Source organism: Moschus berezovskii, chromosome 6, assembly GCF_049115385.1.
Source record: "Moschus berezovskii isolate FMDL1 chromosome 6, NW_MosBer_1.0, whole genome shotgun sequence".
Lineage (NCBI taxonomy): Eukaryota > Metazoa > Chordata > Mammalia > Artiodactyla > Moschidae > Moschus > Moschus berezovskii.
Window position 1 is genome coordinate 100,944,012 of NC_142465.1, and position 25,818 is coordinate 100,969,829.

The following is a 25,818-nucleotide window of genomic DNA, read 5'->3' on the forward strand; positions in this document are numbered from 1 at the left end:
GCAGAGTGAGACTAGAGTACTTTATTAGAGTGAGACTAGAGTAAGTCTTATTTTAGGGTATGATCCTTGTTCCTAAAGGGCTTCCCAGGTGGCACAATGGTAAAGAATCCTCCTGCCAATGCAGGAGACACTAGGGACTTGATTTGATCACTGGGTCAGGAAGATCACCTGGAGGAGGAAATGGTAACCCACTTCAGTATTCTTGCCTGGAAAATCCCATGGACAGAGGAGCCTGTTCATGGCTGCAGTCCTTGGGATTGCCAAGAGTTGGACACGACCAAGCCACTGAGCACCTTGTTCCTTTGGAGTGGTATTTCTGGAAATCTCCATTCGGGAAGGGCTGGAACTCCAGCAGACTCTAGCACTTCCCTGTTCCCAATGGTGCTCAACCTCTAGTATCTTTTTTACTTCCACCTTTGTAGGAAATTCTATCAAGAAAATTATGGACGTCTTGCCCCAAGATATATACCCAGCCCTCACTTATGAACTTATGGGGTCCCCTTTCTACAAATTTCTCTCCAATACACTTCCCTATAGATTCCAACCTTTTTAGCTGCCAGGAACTCTGACCTCTGCCCTCTCAGCATGGTGTGACCACTGTGTTGTGTTTGAACTTCAGCTTTCTTTACTTCTCCAGTCAGGAAACTGGAAAGGCCAGAGAAGTCACAGACTTTTCTCATGAGTTTCCCTTTTCTCAGGAATTGAAATCTTATACAGCTTTTTGTCCACTGCCTGGCAACAGTTGCTTCATGTATTTTGTCAGTTTTATACTTGTTTCCAGGAATGGACCACCTATTCCTTCTGTCATCTCTGCCTAAAGTCAGAAACTTTTGTCTCTCCATCCTTAGACCCCTTGAGTTCTCTTTTAGAGCACAAGTGGAAATAAACATTTCATCCATTTAGGTGAGAGGAGAACGGAAGAAACAAGGCATCAAGCTGCTGCTTGTGGTTGGGTTTTGTTAGCTGGAGGCATGGGAGAGTCTTCTATGAGCAGGTGTTATTTTCTGGTTGCTGTTCACAGCAGCCTTGACAGATGACCAGGAGATGGGGTTGTGTGAGCACACAGGGCTTTGATTATATCAAACCAAGAGACTTACCTTTTCTGTAGAGAGCTGGTGAACCTCACTTGCAAGTGTGTGCAGCAGCAAGTGGAAGCCAAGATTTAGGGCTCAGCCATGTGTGTGGGGGATGGAGATCTTGGCTTTGCACCAGTGATTCAGCCATGAGTTATGACCAGATGCCCTATCGTGATAGGGCCCTATCATCGTCCTACGTTTGTTTGATATGTTTGTTTGCTCATCTGTGGAGGAAGGGTGTTAACCTGGAGCTGAGGGAGAGGTGAACTCATAGAGAAGCAGTGTGGGGTCACACACAGAGACCTGGGTTCTAATTAGAGTTAAAATCACTACAAGTGCTCTTGGGTAAATTACTTAACTTTTTTGAGCCTTGGTTTCATTAATTCTAAAATGGGAATCATAATGCCTGTTGTATCCAGTCTTAAAGATAATTGTGAGAAAATAAATGTATGAAACTGAGTGTTAGTTGCTCAGCCTTGTCCATGGGATTTTCCAGGCAAGACTACTGGAGTGGATAGGCATTCCCTTCTCCAGGGGATCTTCCTGACTGAGGAACTGAACGCAGGTCTCCCACATTGTAGGCAGATTCTTTACTGTCTGAGATGCTGCTGCTAAGTCACTTGTCGTGTCCGACTCTGTGCGACCCCATAGACGGCAGCCCATCAGGCTCCCCCGTCCCTGGGATTCTCCAGGCAAGAACACTGGAGTGGGTTGCCATTTCCTTCTCCAGTGCATGAAAGTGAAAAGTGAAAGTGAAGTCGCTCAGTCGTGTCCGACTCTTAGCGACCCCGTGGACTGCAGCCTACCAGGCTCCTCCGTCCATGGGATTCTCCAGGCAAGAGTACTGGAGTGGGTTGCCACTGTCTGAGCAGTAGCCCCTAAAAGTATGTTCTTGAAAACTATTTTATCTAAGCCTGTTTCCAAATCATTTTCTGAAGAGTAAGAGAGTCAATGGCATGAAATTTCTGGCAATTCATTATTGTTCATTTTCTGGGTTTTAGAAAAAAGTGTAGAGAGAACTAGTTGGCTGGGGAGACAGACGTAAGCATTCACAGAAGAAAGGAGTATTAGGATTTGGGTCTGTGAGAGTAACCAAAGTAGGATGCTGAGATGAGGTGGTGCATGACCAGGCCTTTTCTGAAGCCCTCCTGGTGCTCAGCACTGTGCCAGCGGCTGCAGAGAACACAGCAGAAGAGAAGGTAGATTTCCTTCCCTCTGTGGGCTATAGTGTCCTCAAGGAGTAAGACGGTCCTGCGAGCAGATGCTTCAGGAGAAGCAGCCGTTTGGGAAGAGTGGTGACTGGGCGATATTGAGAGGTAAGAGGAAGGTCTGAGGAGGAGGCACATGCCCTCTGTTGCCTTTCCCAGCCCTGTTCATCTTCAGGCAGGGTGAACCTCATTCTGTCAGCTTCGATCAGTTCCTCTCCCAAACCGGGCTTTACCAAGGCAGGTAGTTCTCTACCCTCCAATCGGTAGGATCATGACACAAATCAGGCTCCTCTGAGCTTGGGGTCTGGAAAACCGGGTAGACTTGGGCCATGTACCTGCAGTCTTCCCTTTAGCGTGTCCTGTGCAGTCCTACCATGGGTCTCTTGGTACTCTACTTTCTGGATTTATCTTCCTGCATCTCGGTGGGGCAGGAGGCTATCTCTGAGCTGTAGTTGATTGGCTAAGCGGGACTTTCTCTCCAGAGGTGCAACACCTCTTGAGCCATGACACAGAATGGATATGGTTGCATTTGGGAAGCCAGGGTAGGTGGAAGTTGAAATTAGGATAGAATTACACATGTAAAACTGTTTGAGTGGGACTGTATCGGGTAGATGCCTGGGGAAATGGTGATGCAATGCATAATTAGCTGGAAACGAAAACAGATTGTTGTTAATCTGCTGGTCTTGGAGTTCAAGTAGTGGGCAACTAAAGAAGGGAACGGTCCTCACCTTAAGTTGATTGGCTAGAAAGTGCTGCCCCAGGTAAGGAGCCATCCTTCAGGCCTTAGTGTTTCAGTCAGGATCCTGACAGGAAGGTGATGACTACTCAAAGGGTTTAATTGAAGAAAGCATGGTAAAGGGTTTCGGTTAACAGAAGTATGGGGAGAAATAAGGGACTCACCGTGAACTGATGAATAAATTCAGAGGCTAGCATCAGCTGGGAGATGTTATTATACCTCACAGAGGGAAGGGGAAAGACCGGTGTTTAAGAAACCTGGTGAGAACTGTGGCTATGGGAGGGGCTGCCCAGCATGAACTGTGGCTACACACACAGACGCACAAAGTCTTTTTGAATGCAGACACCACTTTAACTGTCATCTTGGGGTACCAACAAACAAATGTCAGTAGTTTTATTTTTTATTACTTTTAATGACAAACATTTGCTGTTTGATGAAATTTTTTATTAGAGTATGGTTGATTTACAATGTTGTGTTAGTTTCAGGTCTGCAGCCAAGTGAATCAGTTACACATGTACTTATATCCACACTTTTTAAGATTCTTTCCCATATAGATCATTACAGAGTATTGAGTAGAGTTCCCTGCACTATACAGCAGGTCTGTTTCATATATAGCAGTGTGAATGTATCAGTCCTAACCTCCCAATTTATCCCTCCCTCCCCACCGCCTGGTAACTATAAGTTAAACAAACGTCAATAGGGGGCCAATAACAAGCATAAGTTCCCCCAAACAGGACCAAGCCTGTCATGTTTGAGTGTAGCAAGGTCAATGTGATTGGAATGTAATGAAAATATGAACATTAAAAGATAAAGCTGGAGTGATAGGGACAAAACCCTGTGGTGCCTTCTAGGCTCTGGTAAGAAGCTTGGATTTTTATTCTGTGTGATGGAGTCATTGGAGGACACGCTCTGATTTATATTTTAATCCAGCTACAGTGTTTCAAAATACAGGTGAGAAATGATGGGGATTAAAGTAGAAGCTGTGAAGGTGGTGGGCAGTGTTAGATTCTAGATATGTGTTCCTTATGGAGCTGACTTAACTTGCATGTGGATTGCATGTGGATGGGGGTGAAGGAGCAAGAGGAATCCTGGGTGACTGTGCAGTTAGGAGATGGTGGTGTTGTTATCTGAGACAGGGGAGACTTGAGGAGGGTGCAAAAAGAATGCGGTATTTTTGTATAAAGCAGCTTGAGGTATTTCTGATTTAGAAAGCTATTTGAGTCTTGAGTTTGGAAGAGGTCAGGACTAGAGATATAAATTTGGGAGCCAGCATCACAGATAGTATTTAAAACTATGAATGTGCATGCAGTCACTTAGCAAGTGACCCTAGGTAGCCAGGGGAAAAAAAACTTGGAGCATTTGTAATGGAGCAAAGAGGCAGAGAAGAGACAGCAAAGACTGACCACTGAAATAGGAGGAAGCAAGGATACTGCAGTGTTCCTGAGGCCAGAATAGAGGTGTTTCACAAATCAGGGGCTAGTCTACACTGCTGAATGCACGTGAGAGATGTGACGGTAAACTGACTCTTGGATCTGGTGATACGAGGATCACTGGGGACCTCTCCATAAGCAGCGTTAGTAGAATGGAATGTGAGTAAATGATGTTCTGCAACTATTAGGAGATGAATGCCTCAGCTTTCCTCTTCTTTGGTACCCTCTGTATATACTGTTTTTTTCAACTGTTTCTAACATGATATAATTTTTATATTTTTCTTTTTTTTCCCGGTCAACCACCTCTAAATGAGCTCAGGTGTTTCTAAGTAATGCCCAGAACTGAATATGATACTCCACGTGTGATCTGTCCCATGTGAAATATATCAGGGAAATGATTCCTTTCATTCTCAGTATTTTCTTTCTGTGACTCCAGCCTAAGATAGATAACATTTCTTTATTTTTTAATGATAGACAGATTGAACTTTTGATTGATGTTTAGTTATCATCTAAGAGCTCTAAATCTTTAACACACTATTTCAAAGCCATTTCTCCATCCTGTTATTAAATGGATGATGTTTTCTCTCATTTGTTTGGTTTTATTTTTTTGGATTCAAGTGCTGTACTTGAAGCTTGTCACTGTTTCACTTCATCTCTGTTTGTTTGATTTGGCTTGTTGAAGTTTATTTTGGGTCCAGATTCTGTCACTCAGGGACATCCTTTTATAAACCAGTTCCTATGCCTTCATCAAAGTCATTAATAACATTGTTAATTGCTTCTCATATTTTGTGAAAGTGGGTGGACATAAATTATCAATTACTGATGTATGTGCTGTGTTTAGTTGCTCAGTCGTGTCTGACTCTTTGCGACCCTATGGACTGTAGCCTACCAGGCTCCTCTGTCCATGGGGGATTCTCCAGGCAAGAATACTGGAGTGGGTTGCCATGTCCTCCTCCAGGAGATCTTTCCAACCCAGGGATTGAACCCAGGTCTCCCACAATGCAGGTGGATTCTTTACCATCTGAGCCACCAGGGAAGCCCAGGAATACTGGAGTGAGTAGCCTATCCCTTCTCCAGGGGAACTTCCTGACCCAGGAATTGAACGTGGGTCTCCTGTATTGCAGGCAGATTCTTTACCTGCTGAGCTACAGGGAAGCCCTATACATTACTGATAGATACACATAGATAGGCCAAATGCTGTTTAAACACAATTTAAGAGTGAGGAAGGCCCTATAAAGTCAGAGGGTCTGGTTCTTACTTACTCAAGATCACAGGCAGGAATGATGCTTCTGTCACCTGGATGTGTCTGGTCCGGTTCCCCAAAGCTCTTTCCGAGCTTCATTGTCCTCTCCTCATCCTATCGTGAACCTCTCTGGCTGGGCTATTATCCTGCCCATCTTTCTCTGTCATATTCTCAAAGGTCTCATGGGAAACTTGGCTTGCTGCTGCTGCGTCACTTCAGTCGTGTCCGACTCTGTGTGACCCCATAGACGGAAGCCCACCAGGCTCCCCCATCCCTGGGATTCTCCAGGCAAGAACACTGGAGTGGGCTGCCATTTCCTTCTCCAATGTGTGACAGTGAAAAGTGAAAGTGAAGTTGCTCAGTCGTGTCTGACCCTCAGCGACCCCACGGACTGCAGCCTACCAGGCTCCTCCATCCATGGCATTTTCTAGGCAAGAGTACTGGAGTGGCTTGCCATTGCCTTCTCCGGGAAACTTGGCTTACTGCCCCAGTAAGATCAAAATTCTTTATACTTTTCTCTGAATCACATGTCCAGCAGCCTGATCAACAAAACTTACAGTATGGTTCTAATAAAAAAAATAAGAAAATAACTTCTAATCATTTAATATTTGTTTAGCACATTGTCGTCCGCAGAGCACTTTAATCTGTGTTTTCTCACTTACCCATCACACTGAGCCATGACAATAACCTAGTGGCCTAGGATGCTTCATTTTGCAGAAAAATTCATCATCAAAGAAGATAATAGCTTAGCCTAGGTTTCAGGACTGCTTATGAAGGGGCGGCCAAACTAGGATCCAGACCACTGACATGGGAGCCTGGAAATGGGGACCTGGACAGGTGGTGGAGGTCACTGTTGTTCACAGGTGATGGGGGGTGAGGAAAGCTGAAGCTTGGTGCTCCCCTGGACACCCAGGCTCTGTTGGACCAAGCGGAGTAGCAGCAGGTATATGTGATCGAAGACTGTGCTCAGTTGTCCATCACTTATGGGGAATTCTTTGGCACATCCTGGGGCCTGCCTTTCCCAGGCTCAGGATGGAGCTGGGCGGAGATCATATTGTTTGGATGTTATTATACTGGGTGAGCACTGAAGAATAGATGCTTTTGAACTGTGGTGTTGGAGAAGACTTGTGACTGAGCAACTGAACTGAACTGAACTGATACTGGTGGGTGGGTGGGGTCAGGGCAGAAATGAACCAGCAGTGCACGAGTGCTCATTCCTGATGATCCCATCTTTCTTTTTTTTTAAAGCAACCACACCACTTGTTTATCAATCTGTTTTGGAGCTTTTCTATGAGTCTGTGCAATTTAGAGCTAGTGGTATGCCAGTCTTCCATTTAGAAGTCCAGTTCTATAAAGGATCAGTGATAGTAATTCTTTTTATATTTTTTTAATTTATTTATTTTAATTGGAGGCTAATTACTTTACAATATTGTATTGGTTTTGCCATACATTGACATGAATCCGCCCCGGGTGTATATGTGTTTCCCATCTTGAACTCCCCTCTCACCTCCCTTCCCATATCATCCTTCTGGGTCATCCCAGTGCTTGAACAAGTCTTCAGGTTACTGAAATGTCCTTAAAAGCAGGATTTTGGTATTTAGGCAGACTTGAGTTCAGAACTACGTCTGTACTTACTGGGAACTTGGACAGGTTTCTTAAACCCTTATTTATTCATCTGTAAAATGGGGGATAATTATAGTACATATAGGTAGACTTGGTTTTATTATGCTTCACTTTATTGTGTTTCCCAGATACTGCTTTTTTTTTTTTAAACAAGTTGAGGATTTACAGTAACCCTGCATTGAGCAAGTCTGTCAGTGCCATTTTATTCCAACAGCATTGCTGACTTCTTTTCTTTGTGTCACATTTTGGTAATTCTACCAATGTTTAAAACTTTTCTGGCTTCCCTTGTGGCTTAGCTGGTAAAGAATCTGTCTGCAATGCAGGAGACCTGGGTTCGATCCCTGGGTTGGGAAGATCCCCTGGAGAAGGGAAAGGCTACCTACTCCAGTATTCTGGCCTAGAGAATTCCATGGACAGTCCATGGGGTCACAAAGAGTCGGACACGACTGTGTGACTTTCACTTTCACTTAAAACTTTTCACTGTTATATTTATTTGGTGACTTGTGATCAGTGATCTTTGATATTACTTTTGTGACTTGATGTCTCAGATGATGGTTAGCATTTTTTAGCAACAAAATTCTTTTAAATTCAGGCATGTACATTTTTTAGACATAATGGTATCGCACACTTAATAGATTATAGTATATTGTAAACACAATTGCTTTTTTGGCTGTGCTGCAGGCTTGTGGGATCTCAGTTCCTTGACCAAGGATTGAACCTGGGCCACTGCAGTGAAAGTCCAGAATCCTAACCAGTAGGCTACCAGGGGACTCCCTAAGCGTAACTCTTACATGTACTGGAAAACCAAAAAAAAAGTGTATGACTCGCTTTATTGTAATACTTTCCTTATTGTAATGGACTTTCCTGGTGGCTCAGAGATAAAGAACCTGCCTGCTCATGCTGGAGACGTGGGTTCAACTCCTGGGTTGGGAAGATCCCCTGGAGATGGAAATGGCAACCCACTCCAGTGTTCTTGCCTGGGTAATCCAATGGACAGAGGAGCCTGGTGGGCTACTGTCCATGGGGTCACACAGAATCAGACACAATTCAGTGACTAAACAACAACAACAAATTGTCTGGAATGGAATCTGCAATATCTCTGAGGTCAGTACATATGTATATACAGTATATATATATATGTATGTATATACAGTATATATATATGTACTGTATATATTGAAGAAGGAAATGACAACTGACTCCAATACTCTTGCCTGGAGAACTCAATGGACAGAGGAGCGGGACAGGCTGTAGTCCATGGAATCGCAAAGAGTTGGACTGTGCAACTAACTTTCACTGTATATATACGTACTGTGTATATATGTACTGTATATAGGTACTATACGTATAGTTAGTGGGGACTAAGGGAGAAGGCAGTGGCAACCCACTCCAATACTCTTGCCTGGAAAATCCCATGGATGGAGGAGCCTGGTGGGCTGCAGTCCACGGGGTCGCTAAGAGTCAGACACAACTGAGTGACTTCACTTTCACTTTTCACTTTCATGCATTGGAGAAGGAAATGGCAACCCACTCCAGTGTTCCTGCCTGGAGAATCCCAGGGACGGGGGAGCCTGGTGGGCTGCCATCTATGGGGTCGCACAGAGTCGGACACGACTGTAGCGACTTAGCAGCAGCAGTAGCAGCAGCAGGGACTAACTTAGTTAATCATATCAAAGTGTTTAACACAATACACTCAGAATTCAGTGAACACTGACCATTGTTGTTGAGTTGCCATCATACACGCGGTGTTAGTTTAAGGGACTGGCTTCTTTACTGTTTCTTTTCCCCTATAAGGTTTGTTTCATCTTAGCCCCATTTGCCTTACCCTTTTCATTTTGAGGATCATTCACCTGGGTGGAAGAGATGAAAAGCAAGAATAAAGTTGAGTACCTCTGCCTTCTCTCTGTCATCTTTTAACTTTCCATCATCCCACAAAGCTGTTTCCATCACTTCCTGGATCATTTTCTTTTGAACCCAACTTTAACAAGTCTTTCAACCATTTTTTTCTTAGACTTGAGCCACTTTTCTTATAAGTTCATCCTCCTGTTTTCGTAACTGTCCTGTTTTTATATATTAGAAGTGTATCCTACTTTTATTGGCTTCCCTGGTGGCTTAGATGGTAAAGAATCAGCCTGCAATGCAGGAGACCTGGGTTTGATCCCTGGGTTTAGGAAGATCCCCTGGAGCAGGGCATGGAAACCCATTCCAATATTCTTGCCTGGGGAATCCCATGGACAGAGGAGCCTGGTGGACTACAGTCCATGGGGTTGCAGAGTCGCGCATGACTGCATCCTACTTTTATACATTTTCTTATATAATCTGATTTAATCACAGACTTCCTGGGTATCTATATTGTCTCTTAAATGTCTGCATTGGGATTATTGCCCTTCGCGGATGGCACGGTGGTAAAGAATCTGCTTGCCAGTGCAGGATATGCAAAAGACACGGGTTCAATCCCTGGGTCAGGAAGATTTCCTGGAGAAGAAAATGGCAACATACTCCAGTATTCTTGCCTGGGAAATCCCATGGACACAGGAGCCTGGCGGGCTACAGTCCATGGAGTCTCACAAGAGTCGGACAGGACTGAACTACTGAGCATTGGGATAATTAGCTATTAAACAGCCAGAAACAAATCATTTAAAGCAGTGCTCTTTGAATCACATTGCTGTGTTAGAAATGTCTGTAGACTCAAATGCATTATTTCCAACTTTTAATTTAACCTCAGAAATTATCTTACTAAATGACACATCTTATTGTTCACCACATCCCGTTTCTTTAGTATAAATTCCAGGAGGATGTGGTTATTTTCTCATAGGGATATCATTAATTCTACATAACCATCGAGGGCAAGTATCCTTCAACTATAGCCTGCAGACTAAATTGATTCTGCTATTTGTTTTTCTAAACAAAGTTTTATTGAAATACAGCCTTGTTCATTTGTTTACCTATTGTCTGTGGCCACTTTTGCATTAGAAGAGCCAAGATGAATAGCTGTGTCAGAGCCTGTATAGCTCACAAAGTGTAAAATATTTCCCTCTACAGGGGAAAAAAAATTGGCTGGCCCACTGCTAGGGCTTCCTGAGGGAGGAACCTTACCCCTCCCTTGCAGCAGCTCTTCTCAAAGATTTCCTAGCCTTCTGGGAAATACTGCTGACAGAAGGAAAAAATCAGATACCCTGTTTTAAAAGAATTAAACTTCTAGCATGTCTAAATAATTGAGATCTCATCTCGCAAACATTATTTGCCTCTCTGCCAGTTTTGTGATCTCTTTCAGGAAATATTTTCAATATCCTCTGTCAGGCTGAGATACTTGGTGGTCTCATCTTACTGTGACACTATTTTCTGTCTTATTTGCTCTTTGATGCAAATGCTCTCAGCCGTGGATCCTGGTTCGTGAATTTCCAGACAAGTTGACAACACCTTAAATGCCTTCTTTCCATGCTCGTGTTTCATAATTCGAGCAGAGCCAGGTGGGAGCCAAGTCTTTGACTTTGTTCATTTGTCGCTTGCCAGCAGAGACAAACACACTTGTCTGCTTCTTATGCTTTCATTGTGGGACAGACTCCCCTGCTCTCACCAGTTTCCAGCCACCGAGCAGAATGGAACTGGGGAGAAGCTGAAACAAGAGGGTCATTGTATAAGGTGGGCATTATACAAGGTGGTCGCTACGTAGTGTTGTCAACCGAAGAAAGACCACACTAGCCAGGACAATAGCTGCTTCTGCTGCCTGGCAAGAAAGGACTGGGTACCTTGTTCAGGGGTGGATCATGGCTTCAGAGGACATAAACCAGCAAGGTGCAGTGGTTCAGGCATTAAGCCAGGTCCAGAGCAAGAGAGATGAACCTGTTAGTTCATCAAACACATCAGAGTGGGATGCTGCTTTTTTGTTGTTGGGTGTGTGACTGAAGCAGGTGCAACTCCTGCACGCTGATGGGTCCCTGCCCCTACCATTCCATCTTCATCACCATCACCATCACCCTCTCATTTCTGCCTTCAGACTGCTCTTCTCTTCTGCTTCCTTCTTGGTCTGATTGTGCCCCTGCTGGATTTACTTCCTCAATAAGCCACCACTGCATACAAACAGAAACTCAGAGTCCTCTTCTTGGCTCTTTTCCTTTGCCTCCTCTGATTCCCAGTCGCCAAAATGTATTCTTTGTGTGTGTCTCAGTTTTATTTATCCATGAACCCTTCAAATTGAAAGGAAAAAAGAATATTTCAGTTGGGATGGAGTTATGAGAAAAGAAGAGTTAATGGCTTCATGTAAAAGCCAGTTATTCTGTATTTTAACAATAGGTCATTCACAGGGCTTATTGCAAGAACCATTAAAATCATTAACAGGTCATTAATGCTGACTTTGAACTAGCTCATCAAAATCTCACTATGAATAGCTTTAAAAACTGTTTCGAATGCTTGAATTTTAACTGTCAGGGATTAAAAGTGGAACAGATGACTATGGGGCTCCCTTGGTTTTAAGGTCCCAAGGGAACCTCAGGGTGTTTGGGGTCCTTCCCAAAAGCCTGAGGCCAATGTCATGGAGGGCAGTGGATGAGTTCGCTCATAACCATCTCCTGGTGCCCCTGTCAGAGCAGAGATGAAGCGCACAGCGTACCTGTGATTCTGGCCTACAGAGCCCTGCACACACTCCTGTCTAACATGCATGGGGGTGGGTCGGAAAAGGAAGCCGTGCTTTGAAGCTTCTGTCAGCAGATGCTCAGAAAGGACAGCCGCCTCACTTTCTAGTGCCGCCCTTTCATGACGTAACTCCTCTCATCTTGTGAGAGCCTCTTCTAACACCGTGCTCCTAAATTACCCTATAATTTCTTCCTGTTATCCTTGCCCCGTCACTTGCTGTGAAGAGGATTTTGTAGGAGTTGGAGTCCTGGATGGGTCAAGTCACATGGGAGGCTGGGACTTAGTCTATAGTTAGAGACAAGGAGGTGCCGAGAGCGGTCCCTAAGGTAGAGTCCGGCGACAACGAGGGCGATGCCAGGTGGGGGGCAGTGCTGCCAGTTCTGCCATGAAAACAAAGAAACACAAGGCAGGCTTTCATCCTGGGTGTACCTTAGAAGATACCTGGGTTCTGTGTTGTTAAAGCAAAGACTAGCAAAGATTTCCTTTTCTTTTGAGGTATTAGGTAGGATATTAGCATTTCTATCATCATCTTCCTTTTTCCTTCGTGATTAAGGAAGCTTTTGTTCCTTTGGATGTGTGGCAGGGTTGGGGGGGATGGTGGAGCAGGAGGAAATACTACTTTTGCATCCTTTCCCCTAAGTTTATTGTGTATATATATATATATGTATTTATTGAAGGAGATCAGTCCTGGGTGTTCACTGGAAGGACTGATGTTGAAGCTGAAACTCCAATAGTTTGGCCACCTGATGTGAAGAGCTGACTCATTTGAAAAGACCCTGATGTTGGGAAAGATTGAGGGCAGGAAGAGAAGGGGATGACAGAGGGTGAGATGGTTGGATGGCATCACCGACTCAATGGACATGGACTTGAGTGGACTCCAGGAGTTGATGATGGACAGGGAGGCCTGCCACGCTATGGTTCATGGGGTCACAAAGAGTCGGACATGACTGAGCAACTGAACTGAAAGAATCTACCTGTGAATGCGGAGATGCAAGAGAAGTAGGTTTGATCCTTGGGTTGGGAAGATCCCCTGGAGTAGGAAATGGCAACCCATTCCATCCAGTATTGTTGCCTGGAAAATCCTCTGGGCAGAGGAGCCTGGTGGGCTATAGTCCACGGGGTTGCAAAGAGCTGGATGATACTACTGAGCACAGTAGACAGCTCTGAAAATCTTACTGAGAGTAGAAGGTTGAAATGAACGTCACATCCTTTGGAGGACGTTGTTGTCAAGGTGTGAGATAAGAAAGAGATCTCAGTATAAATATGGAGATGAGTGTTCCTAGGTTTGTCCCTCCAGACCCACTTTCCATCCTTCCACTCATTTTTTCGTTGTTGACAAGGCAACTCCTAACTCCAGACCCATGTACGTGAGTCATCGTGGAGGCAGAGGTAGGGTTTGCTGATGACAGAGAACAACAGCCGCAGCTGCTGGGCTGGCCTCACCCCTAGTCTTCACTTCTGCTTTGGAGCCTGGGTGGCTGGGGTTTCCATAATCAGCAGGTGTGGCACTTAAGCCTGGAGTGGCTTTTAGTCTCCAGCAAAGATGGTGGCCTCCTTATAGATGCTCCACCCAGGAGAGCAGGGCTGTTGGAATACAAAGCTGGTGTCTCCTTAGCATTCATCCCTTTACCCTGAATGGCTTGATTTATTTTTATTACGCTGCTTCTCCAAACCCCATTGGGTTTCTTCTCTCCTTTCTCTCTCTCTTTAAAGAAAGTGTGTACCTAATGATTCAGACAACGTACCATAGAGGTCACTTACCGTGTTGTACTTTGCTAATGTCTGATGGGTTGCATTTTATGCAATATAGAACTTTAATGGCATTTAGAAGTGCCTCATCTCATTGAGATCGCCCGTCTGGTCCTCTGCTTTCACCTTAGTGCTAAGGTCAGGTGACTTGTTCTGGTGCGTAAATATTAGAATCATTTCTTTTGCCCAGAAAAATGTCAACGTTTCTTTCAAGTCAAATCAAAATGCTCTGATTTTTAGATCACTTGCATTGTTTCTTGTGTAATGTCTGAAAGGGTATTTTGAGAATTGCTGGAGGGTCAGAACCACAGATTCCCAGTTACTTCAGATATCATAGAAGCTGCATCTTTATTAGTGGGACTTTTTGGTTGCAGTCCACAGAAAGTGGTATTAACTCATATAAGGGGGGAAAAGATGTATTTTAGATCTGAAAGGAAAGGGAAAAGTGTCACAGTGCTTCCAAGGATCTGGGTAGCAGGAATTAATAAATGCATTTTCTTTCTCTCAGAGACTATATTCCCAGAGCAAATGATGCTGGATGGTTCTGTGATTGCTGAAGTCACTATGGTGCTCTACTTAAGATTCAGATTCCAGGGGGAGAGGATGTTTCTGGTCCGACATGGGGCATCTTGTTTGACAGTCCCATGGAAGTTTTATCCACTGGAGAGGGAGTTGTTTCCCACAGCACAACTTGGGTGCTGTTACCACCAGCAGGAGAATGGGTGTCCGGCAGGCAGAGCCAACAGATGTCCAGTGCAGCGTCTCTCTTTAGTCTTCTGTTTATCTCTCTTCCAGATCATTAAGTAAGACATTAAATAAAACTGGACTTACCCTGGGTGCCACAGGCTCCCTACCAGGCATTCTTCTGACTCTTTACATTATCGTTGATAATTGTTCATTTGCCTTTAGTCAGGTTTTAGCCTCTGTGATGAGCTTCACACCCCTGCCAGTTTAAATTTCATGTAAGGAGTAAAGCTTCCAAGAGCTGCTGTATCAGTTTTTGGTTTTTTTTTTTTCCTCTAGAGTCAAAATGTGTTATTTCATTGACTGTGTACTCCTCTCTACTAATCTTGTAATCCGACCCCAAATAACAATTCAGTGTGGAAGACTGCCACGTGGCCAAAACATCAGCTTTCCCTAGCCAGCTTCCCTCATGAGAGCAAGGGCCTGAGCTAGGACAACCAGGGCACTCTGCTGTCTGCCATTCTGGCTAATGAACTGGAGACATGATTTCTATTTCAGATGACCTGCTGAAGCACTTTAGTGCTCTCTGAACCATTGAGGAAAGATTGAATTAGCCTCAGTATAGCAGTATAATCCAAGCATATTTGAGGCTATTTCAAATCCAGGGGACATTGGTAATGTTAATAGCTAATAGTTATGGGGCGCTTACTATGTGTCAGACACCTTGCACTTCACCTGTATCATTTCTCTTGAACCTTCACCTGAACCTTAACAACCCTATAAAGAAGGTACAATTATTAGCCTCCTTTCCCCAGTGCAGAACCTAAGGCTTTGGGGCAAAATAACTTGCCCAAGGTTACACATTTACAAATACATATTTTGTGTACTGTAGCCTCTATGCTGTGCAGCCACTCAGGCTAGGTAAATACTCATCTGTCCAGCCATCTCTTCACTGATTCCTTGGTTAGTGACTAAGATATGAATCAAGTGCTTAGGATGGGTCAGCAGTGTTGGCGGTACCAGGTGTGGAAGGCAGAGCTGGTTGGACGTGATGTCTTCTCTGCCAGGAGGGAGCTTGCATTCTAGTAGCTAATGTGTACGGAGACCCAGGGATTTCACCACTGCGTGCCCTTCACCACTGCGTGCCCTGACTGTGCTGTTCATAGTGTATCCCCGAGGCTACTGTGCCATCTAGAATCACTTCTGGAACGGAAACATGGGAGAAGCTTCAGTAGGCAGGTGGGTAGATAGAGAGATAGGCAGATAGATGGATAGACAGACAGATAGACTTATGTGTGTCATGTCTCTAACTCTTTCACCAAGGTAGGCACGATTGCCGAGAGTGGAAACACGTTCTTCAGATTCTGAGTGTGTGGCAGAGTGGCTTTCTGCAAGAGTTACATTCTGTGGTTTTGTATATTATCTTAAGATTTAGTTCCTTTGTAAATTGAAGCATAGATGAATTACAATGTTGTGTTGTTGCTGTTCAGTCACTAAGTCATGTCGTACTCTTTGTGGACCCATGGACTGCAGCACACCAGGGTTCCCTGTCCTTCACCATCTCCTGGAGTTTGCTCAGACTCATATCCATTGAGTCAGTGATGCTATGCAACCATTTCATCCTCTGTTGCCCCCTTCTCTTCTGGCCCTCAATCTTTCTCAGCATCAGGGCTATGTTACTTTCAGGTATATAGCAAATTGATTCAGTTTTATGTGTAAATATACCTTTTCAGATTCTTTTCCATTACAGGTTATTACTAGATATTGAATATAGTTTCCTGTGCCATACAGTAGGACCTTTATTGTTTATCTGTTTTATATACAGTAGTGTGTCTCTGTTAATCCCAAACTCCTAATTTATCCCTCCTCCTCTTTGTAACCATAAGTTTGTTTTCTCTGTGAGTCTATTAAAATTGTGTTTTAAAATGCCCCTTTCCCCCATAATATTTCAATGATTATTTTAACGTAAAAATAAATTCCTAAAAGTAGGCACTGCAGAGTAAGCTGTGGCTCAAGGTTATATACTGTGTTTCTGGGCTGTTTCTGTACCCCCAGTGCCCTCGGGGGCTGGTCCGTGTACTCTGATTTGAGAAGCGTGCAAGAGTCTAGTGTCAGCCAGGAGTCTCAGAAGCCTCCACAGCTGTCTTGAATGGCAAGTGGTTTAATACCAGAAATTCAGGGTTTTGGAAATCTTTGAAAGGCTGGTGGGGGATGGAAGGCCAGGAAAGCTCTGTTCAGGAAAAAGGTGAGTTCAGGGACTAGAGTGAAGCTCATGGGTTAATCTTAGGAGATGTCTGGTGTCCCAGGCCAAGTCCCCTTTGCCAGGTGCCAGCACTGGGTCTCACTTCCAAGTGTTCCCGGGCCATAGTAGCTTCTCTTTCTTTTCTGCTTCCCTGTCTTACTTTGCCTCTCGGTGGTGAAGTCTAACTGGAAACACACTGACCAGGGCACCTAGGAAAGGCAGTTTCTAAGTTCTGGAGAGCAGGTGTGCGAGGGAGAGCTTGGAGCTGTGAGGATGGTGCTGAAGACCAATAGACAATATCCTTTTTTCTTTCTGGCCACACCGCGAGGCATGTAGGATCTTGGTTCCCTGACCGGCAACCTAACCCATGCCCCCTGCAGTGGAAGCACTGAGTCTTAGTCACTGAACTGCCAGGGAGGTCCCCAGCAAATAATATATCCTTACTGCACAACCAAAAGGGACATTTGGCCTAGGGTAAGGCAGTAGTCGTTCCTTTTCTTCTTCTTCTACTGCTGCAATCCTATCCCTTTCAGCCTCCCCCTTGAGCAGCTTAAAGTGCCAAGGAGTGAGGTTTCAGTAAGAAATGTAACCGTGGTGGGGAAATTTAGTTTCATTGACTCTCTTTCTTTTTTATTTCACTTTTCCACTTGCCTCCCTCTTGGTTCTCACATCCTCTTCTTTTAGGAAAGAGAAGGGCTGTTAGTCTCGGGATCGTGTGTCAATTCTTTGGGGGAATTTATCATCCGAACCCTCTTCAGAGATAAGCTCTTTAGGGAGACACAGGGTAAAAGGCTGAATTGATTGAAAAGATTTGTGGGGATTTCCTCTGAAGGAAGGGGCTTCCGTTTTGTTTCAGTCGGTAAAGAATCCGCCTGCAATGTAGGAGACCCGGGTTCGATCCTTGGGTCAGGAAGATCCCCTGGAGAAGGGAATGGCAATCCACTCTATTATTCCTGCCTTGAGAATCCCCATGGACAGAGGAGCCTGGTGGGCTAGAGTCCCTGGGGTCGCAGAGAGTGACTGAGCGACTAATACACAGACACACCTCTGAATGAATGCGACTTCCTCCTGTGGTAAAGAGAGTTAAGTGCTGCAGCCAGTTCATCTGCGCATCACTGACTGCATCTCAGGATGCTTCTGATATGAAGCTAAAGAAGAAGGGCTGTTTTCTTTTAGTCCCTGAAGTCCCAACCACCCTCAGAATGGGGAGCCTTTCTACTCCTTTTCAAGTAGACTTACACTTCTTCAGCTCCCAACTTCTAAGCAAGATCTTGGCCAAAAGCTTTCGTTGGTTCATTTTGATGCTTCTGTACCTTTATGTAATGAATACCACCATTTGTTTTCTTAACACACAAATTAAGTTGATGGACTGTCTTAAAAGACTGCATCACATGGTTTTTTGTTTTTTGAATTATTGTTAGAGCTGTCATTAAGCCTGTAAGAAAAAGAAGCCATATGGCCTCTCCCTGGCATCGCTCATGTCAGACAGGGCCATTGTTTCCAAAATGTTGGGACCATTCCAAAAGCATGTATTAGAGAACACTAGCTTAGAAAAGAGTTTGAATTTTAGAAAAGTTATGAGAGAAGCAAATTATTTAATTTATGAGCAAATGTTGCATTGGAAGAGTTTGAATAGAATCTATGAAGAATACTAATTTGTAATCTTAAACTTGGCTTTATTTGCTTTTTGTATGGATTGTATATTGGGACTCCTATAACTATAGGCTCTAAACCACATTCAGAAGGTCACCAAGAACATAGGCACTCTAACTTAGAAGACTGAAGATCTACATGCCTGTTTGTGGGAAGGTTTGATTCTGTGTGCATTAATACACTGAAATAAAGCAGGTAAATGTTGAGCTTTTGGGTTCTGCATGTGGAGGAAAAGAAGTTCAGGCTGTGGTGGGAATTCCCCACAAAAGAGATTTGGAAGCAAGTGAATCTCTCTTTTTAGCTGAAGTTAGAAGTCTTTATTCCTTTTGAGAACAAGTGAGGTATTAAATAAGTGAAATAAATAAGTTAGTTGAACTGTCAATAGTTCTGAGTGGGTGGAAAAGATTGAGAAGGATCTGGACAAAGAAAGCTGACTTTCAAGCTGATTGTTCCAGAAAGAGATCACAGGAGGAGGGGACTAAGGGATTCTTTTCCAGCTTTATTTTGATAAAATTATTCATTTTTGGAGCTACAAACCCTGTATAAAGCAGGAGACCCCCACCTTCATAATGAGTAGTCTGCGAGTCAGTTGTCCACAGGCTTTTAGAGGGAGGAAGCAAATAACCACCCTTATAATTTTTTTTCTTTTTCCTTAATCAAGTCCCCATTGCAGAATGTGAAACGGATAGAAAACGCTAGGAACCGGGATTCATGTTTTCACTCTGTGACTGATCGTTAGGCAAGTGATGAGAAGCCAGGACTGTTGATAGCTATGTGCACATTTTATTTAACATCAGATTTCATAGACATACAGACATAGACAACAAATGTATGGATACCAATGGGGAATGGGGGTGGAGTGGTGAACTGGGAGATTGACACATACACACACACACATATATATGTATATTTTTATACACTATTGATACCATGTATAAAATAGATGGGAACCTACTGTATAGTTCAGGGAATTCTACCTAATGCTCTGTGTTGACCTAAATGGGAAGGAAATCCAAAAAAGAAGGGATGTATGTATACATATAGCTGATTCACTTTGCTGCACAGTAGAAACTAACAATATTGTAAAGCAACTATACTCCAAAAAAAAAAAAAAAAAACCAACATGAAAACAACTACCCCTAAACATCTAGACCATCAAACTCCTATTATGAATCAATGCCTGGTATTTATCAGAGTCAACTGAACCAAGATTTATTGTCTACTATTTTCTACTTATCACATTGTCTTTAATCTTCCTAGCAATACTGTGAGGTATTCCTACTATTCCCCTTTTACAGATTAGAAAATTAAGGTCCAGAGGAGTTAGGAGACTTGTTTTTTATAAAGTGCATAAGGAGAAACGAATGGACCTGTCATGCCCAAAGCTAAATCTGATGGCTGTCTGATGGCAGGTCCAGGGCTATTGTCACAGTGTGCCCTACTTGGTCCCAGTTTCTGGGGACCTGAATTCTATCATTGATGTTGCCAGCTGACCACTGTGATGTCTTTATTTGGGAAAATCCACCCAGCATGTCCAAAGAGCCTGGTGAGGTGACCTAATTTATAAGATGATACACACACACACAAAAACTCTACCCAAAAAATCCAACACTTTTCTAGCATCCGGAATAATAAGAAAGTAGAAAGAAGCATTTTTGTATATTCTGAAATTGTCACTTAAAATGAGATATTGTCATCTAATGGAACAAATATTTCTCATCTAACAATTATAGGCTAATTTTGAGTATATGTTTATCTAATATTGTATAGTTTCCTGTGAATATTCTAGCTTGGGGTAAATGTACCTTCTGGAAACTAGTGTCCTCAATAAGCATGGCTTAGAAGATCAATTTTAGGAATCTAATATCATGCCAGAAAAAAGTCCAGCTAGCCCACACTTACATTGGTCATCGCTATCTTTTCCTTCTTCTGGATCATTCTATTGTACTGTACTTCGCAGCTGCTTTTAACCTCCTGACATTCCTCTCATTACATCAGCTATCACTTAGCATCTCTTCTCTCTTTTATAATAGTACTACAGCACTTCCCAACACAGCCAGCCCACCCCGATGGTCCTCAACTGCCTCTAAAATTTTTGGATCATCATCCAAAGTGGCTACCTCCGGCGGCAGTGAGGGGTCTATTTTCAGAAAGAGCAAACACCATCCATAGGGATGGCCGGTTGCTGGTGCTTTGTGTAAAGAAGCAGTATCCTTGATGTGGGATTTCGTTAGCAGGACTCAACTTGGAGCCTTCCCATAATGGGGCATGGCCTGAACGGGCCGGATGTTCTTGGACTGGTGGCTTCCATTTGGAAGGGGGCTCAGGCAGCCAGTGAAGACTGGGAAGACTGAGAGACGTCCGAAAGCAGGCCAGTTCTGGGGCTCATCCCGGGTGTAGAAGACCTGTTCCCCTGCTGTGGTTTTGTCCTCCTCTGGAAGTGCAGCTCTTCCCTCTCCCCTGTTGCCTGGTGTCCTTTCCAATCTTCAGTCCCGGCTCAAGGCTACCTCTTGGGAAAGCCTTCCTGGACGTTCCCCGTGGAATGTCTGTGCTCCCAGGCAGCTTGTGTGGGCTGTGTATCTTTTACATGGTAATTACTCATTTATAAATTTATCTCTTAACTGGACTTGGAGCCCTGGTGCCTGTGTCTTCCTGGGCAGGTGGTAAAGACTTGTTATTGTTGTTCAGTTGCTAAGTCGTGTCTGACTCTTTGTGACCCCATGGACTGCAGCACGCCAGTCTTCCCTGTCCTTCACTGTCTCCCAGAGCTTGTTCAGACTCATGTCCATTGAGTAGGTGATGGACATATAAATGGTAAAGGCTTGGTAGATTTTTATCAAATGAGCAGATGTACTTTCCTTTATTTTCTCTCACTTGGACCATGGTGTTTTGTTTTGTTTTTGCCTACAGTAAGTGACTGAGAACCATCCACAGGATACATTTAATACCCTGGATGAAGGTCATGACTCTCTTCAAGGTTCACACATTCCAAACAAGAGGACAAATCCTCTCTCTCTCTCTCTCAACCCCCTTAGGGGCAGTCTCAGTTTGGCAAAGATGATAATTTGTGTAGGATATGAAACCTAACAAGCTTTCTGATTTAAAGTAAAAGCTAACTTAATATTCTTTATTGCTTCCTGGAATCTGATCTTGGCAAGATTAACGTAAAAAATATTGTGAAGTAAGGTAATTCTTGTAGGCTTTTGACCGAGTGAAATTAAATTGCCAGAGAGCTCATGTTTGAAAAGGTCCCCAGCCATTTGCCCCTTAGCTTCAGTCAGAGTACAGCCTTTTTATCAGTGGCCTGAAAGCTCTGCCCTTTGGTGAGATTCCTCACAAAATAATCCCACTGCAAGCAAAACCCTCAGCGACTATTATTGACAGAAGGTAGCTGAAATTTACATACACTCCCCCAAATACAGTGAACCAGGGAAATGTTGATTTTACCTGCATGTTAAAAACAAGTCTTCTAGCTGCCTCATGATCGTGGAGGACATTGGAAATAGCCGTCGAGTGACCTCATTTTCTAGCTTCCCCAAACCAGTCCTGGTGGAAGTAGCAAAGTCCAAACACAGATACCAGCCAGCCAGTTGGAAGGGTTGGGATGTCTTGTTTGGAAAAATGACTGGAGTTAGCACTTTGGCAGCAACTAGGGGTGGTTCTAAGGGTGTGTTGTCCAGTATGGGATAAAATACCCACAGATCATCTTAACATTTAAATGAGTTAACGTTAAATGAAATAACAGTTTAGTCTCTCAATTGCTGAGCCGTATTTCAAGGGCTGCATGTTGGCCCCCACAGATAGAAATGGCCATCGCTGCAGGAAGTCCTCTTGGGCGGTGCTGATTCCAAGAGACCTGGACGCCTCCAGTGTTACATCCGCAAGATGCCTGACTGTTCCAGAATGGCCAGGAGCAGTCCCGGGAGGCACTGCTTAAAATAGAGAGAGAGGATAGCAAATGGTGTTGGTTTGCCTGTGGCCAGGACTTGGGTGATGCCCTTGGGTCCCACTAGCAGGTCTGAAACAGCTAGGGGAGAGCGAGGAAATGGAGTGGCTCAGATTCAAGTTGAAATCGACCTAAGTTACTGTGTGACTGACGCACACCAGGGCCTATGCTAGTTGCTTTCACCTCGGTTACCTTATTTCTGCCTCTAAGATGGTGGCTCCTTGCCTGCTTTTTACGGATGAGAAAACTAAAGCTCAGAGGCATTAAGTAATGTGTAGAAGGCCACATAGTGGCAGGGTCTGAGTTGGAACTTGCTGCTTCTAACTCAAGCTCAGTGGTTTTCTGGCTTTAGGGCTAGGGAGAGGGAAGGGGGTGTAGTGGGCCAAGAACCAGTTCAGGTGCCATTTATTGAAGAATTCAACCCAGTGGCTCCATCTAATTGTCCCTTGGAGCCTGGTCAGAGGTTAGCCACTTGCTCGTGGTCTGTTGTCAGGGACTGATGCTGAGGCGGGTTTTCCTTCCATGGGAGGCTTAGTGAGTGGAATGAGGAATTTAGAATTGAAGATGAAAATACATCAGCAGTCATGATGATAAGAATAATTAGGTAGTCGATATTGTTCAGGGTGCCAGCTATTGTGCTAAGGGCTTTGCTTAAGGTAACTAATTTAATCCTGTGAAGTAGACGTTGTTTGCACCCCTGTTTTATAGATGAAGAAACCGAGGTTTGGCGAGAGAAAGTCTGTTTCCAAAGACACAGGCAATGAGGGGGTGGCATCTTAGAAACCACTGTCTCCATTTGAGGTATCTCAGATAGCCCTGGAGTGGGTGCAGGGTAAGTAATGTTGGGAATAGTGGGGCAGGAGTTCATGCTCAGCCCCGTTAAATAGCATCTGTAGTACCTCTGTGCGGAGAAGGCAATGGCACCCCACTCCAGTCCTCTTGCCTGGAAAATCCCGTGGGTGGAGGAGCCTGGTAGGCTGCAGTCCATGGGGTCGCGAAGAGTCAGACAGGACTGAGCGATTTCACTTTCACTTTTCCCTTGCATGCATTGGAGAAGGAAATGGCAACCCACTCCAGTGTTCTTGCCTGGAGAATCCCAGGGACGGGGGAGCCTGGTGGGCTGCCGTTTATGGGGTCGCACAGAGTCTGACACGACTGCAGCAACTTGGCAGCAGCAGCACCTCTGTGAGCCCCCTCCCCAGAGTTCACCTGCAGGTGGCATTTGCAGACCATTCATTTTTCAGATGTTGACTTGGAGGCCTAAACGGTCGAAATGATTCTCCCGGTGCCTCAGAGAGTAAGTGGCAGCACTAGTATTCCAGGACTCCTTATAAACCTCTCCCTGCCTCTCAGACTCCAGTTCTGACCCCTTTTGGGGATAACAGGCTCTTAAAGGCAGCGCCGTGTAGAAGTTTCTGGAGATAATCTGTGGGTGTCAGAGTATGAATCTGTCCTCCACCATCCATTTCACTCCAGCCATTCCATGTGTGTCTTGGGTTGTGCTGAGTATTCAGGCTGATATAAGAAAGGAATAGGAGGCGTTGAATAGAAGATTCTAGTCTTAAAAACCATGTCTCAGTGCTCTAATGGAATTTCCCAGGTGGTGCTAATGTAAAGAACCCACCTGCCAATGCAGGAGACGCAAGAGATGCAGGTTCGATCCCTGGGTCAGGAAGAACCACTGGAGGAGAGCATGGCAACCCACTCCAGTATTCTTGCCTGGAGAATCTCGTGGACAGAGGAGCCTGGTGGTGTATGGTCCATTGGGTTGCACAGAGTTGAAGTGACTTAGCACTTATGCATGTGCTGTAATGGCACTTTGGTTTCAGAAAAGAAAAGGAAATGTGGTGAACATGGCTTGTATAGAACTATAGATATACGTGGGGTATTCCATCCAGGCCATGTGGACTCTGGGTATTGGCTTTATATTCTTTCTACCAGGGCTCTGTGATGCTCACTGCCACTGTTACTCTTGGCTCGGGTGTAAGGAGGTGTTGTTTCTTTCGGGTGGGAAGATTGTGGAGTAAGGTGAGATGTTACTCAGCCCCCTGAGCCATAGGGCTGGGATTCTTGCCCATGGGACTAGGAGCCTGCCTACCTGCTCTTCTAAGCAGAGAACAGGAGGAGGAGCCCCAAGAGTTTGTAATGTGTGTCCAGACCCTCCTACTCTTCTGCTTCCTGCTTTCCTATGGTTTTCTTGGGCCATGCCTCATAGCATGCAGGATTTTAGTTCCCCAGCCAGGGATCGAACCTGTCACCCTGCACTGCAAGAGCACAGTCTTAACCACTGGACTGCCAGGGAAGTCTATTGCTTCCCCAGGTTGGGAGGCACCCAGAGCTGACACTTTACTGCATGTTGCAAAATACATATGCATGGACTCCTCCCAGACAAATCTGTGAAGGGTATTATATTCAGCCCCATCTTAAAGATAAGGAAACTGAGACTTATAGAGGCTGGTCACACAGCAAAAGTAGTTTGAACCCGGCACCCCCAAATCCTAAGGCCATGTTCCTTCTACACTGTAGTCACCTTGATTCTTATAGTGTTAATTGCTCAGTCATGTCAAACTCTTTGTGACCCCTTGTACTGTAGCCTGCCGGGGTCCTCTGTCCATGGGGTTTCCCAGGCAATGCTGGTTTTCCCTCCAATACTGGAGTGAGTTGCCATTTCCTTCTCCAGGGGATCTTCTTGACCCAGGGATTGAACCCGGATCTCCTGGATTTCAGGCAGATTCTTTATCATCTGAGCCACTAGGGAAGCCCTGATTCTTACAGAGGGCAGTGCAAATCAGACACCACCTGAAACCCAGGCTGCCTTCATGTGGTCTCATCCTGACGCTATGCCCGCAGATAAGTATCGAGGAGGCTCAGGGAGCCTGCTTTACTCCTGGATGTGCTGTGCTCTCTGAAACCCTCAAGGTGGTTTCCTGCCAGTCGTATTAAATACACACTTGGACAGGAGCACAGATTCCTTCCTAGTGTCGTTCATGAAGCATCTCCTTTACGTGCGAGATGTCGTTCACTTTCTCCTATCTCTTTATGTCCCACTCATGTCCCCCTTCACCTCTGATTGTCTCCCCTATCCTTTGCGCTCCTCTTTCTCCTGTTGCTCTGGGAATAAGCAAGAGAGCCTGGTTGGCTATTGTTCAGGGCGTCCAGTTGTTGAGTCTCACCGGAGTGAGCATCAGACTGTGATGAGGGGCAGTGGCATCAGCTCCATCCTAAGACCGCCCTGTGCTGCCCGGGGTGGGAAGCCCCGAGGGGCCAGCAGCAGGACCCCCTCCCTGTGGAAGGGGGAGGTGGCCCTGGGTTACACGGGACTCCGTTAATCCCGTTCCTCCTTATTCCCCGTGCCCTGTACTGGGGGCTGTTCTAACTTCACCTGCTGGCCCGTGCTGGTGGGGCAAAGCTGCCCCCTCCTGAGGGCTTGGGCAGTCAAGCCTGCTGTTGTCCAGCTAAAAACTTTCTTCAGGAGGAGGTGGGAAAAACCGGAGAAGGAGGCGAGTGAAAGAGGCTGAAATGAACAGGGAACTGAGAGATTCATGTGTCTCGGCAGCTCTACCTTCTGCAAAGCGGGGACCACGCTGACCCTGGCC